This window comes from Hyaena hyaena, unplaced genomic scaffold (assembly GCF_003009895.1).
Source record: "Hyaena hyaena isolate Hyena2069 unplaced genomic scaffold, ASM300989v1 scaffold_316, whole genome shotgun sequence".
NCBI lineage: Eukaryota > Metazoa > Chordata > Mammalia > Carnivora > Hyaenidae > Hyaena > Hyaena hyaena.
Window position 1 is genome coordinate 1,552,250 of NW_024080946.1, and position 3,615 is coordinate 1,555,864.

Sequence of the window (3,615 nt, forward strand, 5' to 3'; positions counted from 1 at the left end):
TCCGATATCAACGCCCATTTCTGTGCGTGTGTTTCTAGGCTCCGTTCATTGTCAGTGTCGATCCGTCTGTCCCTGTGTCAGCTCCACGGTGCCCTAGTCGTCACAGTCTTAGAATAAGTCCTGAGGCCGGTATCTGATAGAACAACACCTTCCATATTATCCTTTTTGGAGAATGCCTGGCCCTTTGTTGGGCTCCCCTTCTCCATAGAAGTCCTCCAAATAAAGCTTATTCCATAAACAAACTTGCGGGATTTTAATTAAACTTGCATTAAATCTGTAGGTCAATGTAAGTAATCGGAGGCATAACTATTTATTTTACATATGTACGTAGCTTTTGGCTTTTTAAAAATCAACCCTGTGGTCCGAGCTGTCAGCACAGAGCCCGATGCAGGGCTTGAACTCGGGACTCATGAGATCATGACCTGAGCCGGAGTCGGACACTCAACCGACTGAGCCCCCCAGGCGCGCCTCACACGCGTTTTTCCATGTCATCGTATCACAGCCCTCGGTGGCAGGGATGCCTCTGTGGTCTCCATTTTCCAAGTTAACTGAGGTTTACAGAATTTGATGACTTGCCAGAAGTCGTCCAGGGAACGCCCCTGAAGAGCCACGTCTCTGACTTCAAAGCTCTAGCCGTTCGTGTGCCAAAGTGCCTCTCAGCCGCCCCCACCTCGGACGTTTCGTTTTGTGTCGTTTTCCCGTGTAACTGACATTGTGAGGAGCGTCTTCGGTATACCTTTCCTCCTCGTCTCCCCGGGCCACAGGGAGGTAGTCCCTTGTCAAAGGGCGTGCCGATACTGCCTTCCAGAAAGTTCATGTCAGTTCTACTTTCCCAGCTTGTTTAGTGGCAGCGTTTCCCAGTCATTGCCCCTCGTGAACAACCGGGAAAAGAACCTGACTTGTCGACTGCCGCTTCTGTGGGCCGGACGCAGCGCTAACGCGCTCCCTTCCATCGTCTCATCGGGTCCGCGCAGTGATGTCAGGAACCTCAAGCTCAGAGGGGAACGTTCATTTGCCCAGGACCATACAGCAGGCTAGGCATGCAAGCAGCCAGAGCGTTACCCTCCTCCTTAAAACCCTCCGAAGCGCTACCCCTGTACTAGGAGTAAAATCCAAACTCCCGTCTACGGCCTGCGAAGGCCTGATGCCTTGCGTCCCCCCCCCCATGCTCCCCCCAGCCGTACGGTGTGCCTTCCGTCCCTCCAGCTCGCCTCTCGGCCTTTGCCCGGCCAGCCCCCTCACCTTTTACACGGCTGTTGCTCTCCCAGTCCGGCTCAGCTGCGAGGCCGCCTCCTCAGAGAGGTGGTCCTGGCCCCCACAGCCAAAGGACCACCGCCCCCTTTCCCCCGATCTCGTCGTATATTCCTCACAGCGGTTTGTCACTGTCAGATGGATCACCGATTTGCTTGCTGTACCTGCTGCCTGTTCCAGAGGAACAGAAACGACAGGGTGTGTGCGTGTGGAGAAAGAGAAATTGATTTGCTGTGAGGAAGTTTCTCGCGCAGTCACGGATGCAGGAAGGTCTGGCGATCTGCAGGGTGAGCTGGCAAATCCGGAGACTCGAGAGAGCCGATGACTCAGTTTCAGTTCGGGTCCAGAGGTCAGAGGCAGGGGAGCCGCTGTGTCATTCCCATCCAAAGACTGGCAGGCTCGAGGCTCAGGAAGGGCTGACGCTTCGCTGCGAACACAAAGGCAGAAGAAAAGCTGATACCTCAGTGCGAAGGCAGTCGGGCAAGTAGTTCCCTCTGATTCAGCATTTTTGTTTCATTCAGGCCTCCGACTGGTTGGATGAGGCCCGCACACGTCGAGGGGGGCAATCTGCTTTACTCGGTCTACTGATTTGAGTGTTCATCTCATTCCAAAACACCCCCACAGAAATACCTGGCAAAACATTTGACCAGACATCTGGGCACCCCACCACCCAGTCAGGCGGATGCAGAATTAGTCATCGCACTTGGTTATTGTCACCTCTCCACCTTTAGCTGCTGAGGCAGCTCCCTGGCCGCCCTGTCCCTGGCACCTGGCCCACCGGAGGTACTCAGGGACAGCAGCTGAATGAATGAATGGCAGAACCTAGGTTCCAGCCCTGAGCTGAGCAGTCCCATGAGTATCCTTTTTCTGTAGTAAATTACTTCGCTTTCGTCACTGGTGGTTTCCCGAAAAGAAAATCATGAGGTAAACTCTCAAGTCAAACCAATGTCCGTGATTTGTGCGTGTGCCATGGCAGAGCACTGGGACTCCCAGGCCACTAGGCAGCTCCTTGGGGACCCTTGGATCCCAGGCAGCAGGTTGACAGCCATGCTGCTCTTCTCTGAGTGTGTGACCCAGAGCCAACCGGAAGCCCAGGAGTCCTGTAGCAGAGCCTCAAGGTCACTGCGAGATGACCTCCGGGCCCTGGGAAGGAGGAGGAGAAGCATCGCAGGAGGGTGGAGTAGCTGAATACTTGTTAGCGATTCCCTGGGAGCTGGCGACTGTGAATAGGAAGGGTTAGAGCATCTCCACCCATCAGACGGAAGAGTAATGACCTCCCAATATATCCAAAGGGAGTATCTGCGACAACTCTGACCCCCCCCCTTCGACGACTGTTTTATATCAACCACAACATCTGGGCCCAGTAAACATTGGATTGTGCCTGGGTCTGGGGATTCTATAGTGAGAAGGCCCCCAGAAGAAGGCTGTCTGTACTTAAACAGGTAATACACATGCGCGATGTGGTGGGGTGTACACAAATCCCACTAGTGCAAATAAAGGAGGAGCACACTTCGTGTGCAAGGCCCTGGCTCCCGCATACCCCTGGCGGGCGTTTATGGTACACTGTGTGAAGGCCCTTTGACTCTGGAAAACCCCCAGCAAGTTTAGCCATAGGGGTGAGTTTGTTTTCTCTTTCTAAAAACGTCACTGGGGACCTACTATGTATTTGCATCGTGCTTTCCTTGGAAGAGACTCGCACAAGAGCTGGCGCGTTGGGTGGGGCAGGAAGGCTACGGAGCTGGAGGGCCCAAGACACGGGCTGAACGTGTATTTGCAACCCGGCCAGACAGGGGCACCAAGAAGAAAGAGAGAGGGAGATTCCTCGAAATGATTAAATATTTAGTATTTACCACCCAAAACCACTCAAAATAGTCAACCAAGGGGGAAAAAATGAGACCATGGCTGCCTTACATTGTCTTCATTTTTTGTTTTAAATTTTGCTTCAGAATTGGGCAAGCAAGCAAAGCATTTTGGTAAATGTGCAGGCTCGGGGGCCACTCAGGTTGGGTTCGAGTCCCGGTCCCACCGGAAGTGCCACTGCATTTAAACACCATCAATTCTTTCCTATTTGAGAAAGAGAAAGAGAAGAAAACCCTCCTTCTGACTAGGCCATCTTCCATTTATCTCACCCTCTCAGGAAAGACCATAGACAAGCCGTAAAAATTATACAGACGACGACTTCAAAAGTCGTCCTTATTCTTTGCCTTCAGGCTTGCTGCTGCCCAGCCCCCCCCACCATGGAGGGCGCTCTGCCCCCCCCACCATGGAGGGCTCTCTGCCCTGCCCCCCCACCACGGAGTGCGCTCTGCCCCCCCCACCACGGAGGGCGCTCTGCCCCCCCCACCATGGAGGGCGCTCTGCCCC

At 53.8% G+C, this 3,615-nt stretch overlaps 1 long non-coding RNA gene across 1 annotated transcript in view; it reads right to left on the minus strand.

The window, feature by feature from the left end:
• Positions 1-399: 399 nt before the first annotated feature.
• LOC120242705 overlaps positions 400-3,615 on the minus strand; it is a 5,593-nt gene continuing 2,377 nt past the window's right edge. Inside the window, exons 3-4 of the long non-coding RNA XR_005531143.1 lie at positions 1,243-1,678; positions 400-1,034 (exon numbers count right to left, since the gene is read on the minus strand). This is a non-coding gene — a long non-coding RNA (uncharacterized LOC120242705). The remainder of the gene's footprint in view (positions 1,035-1,242; positions 1,679-3,615) is intronic.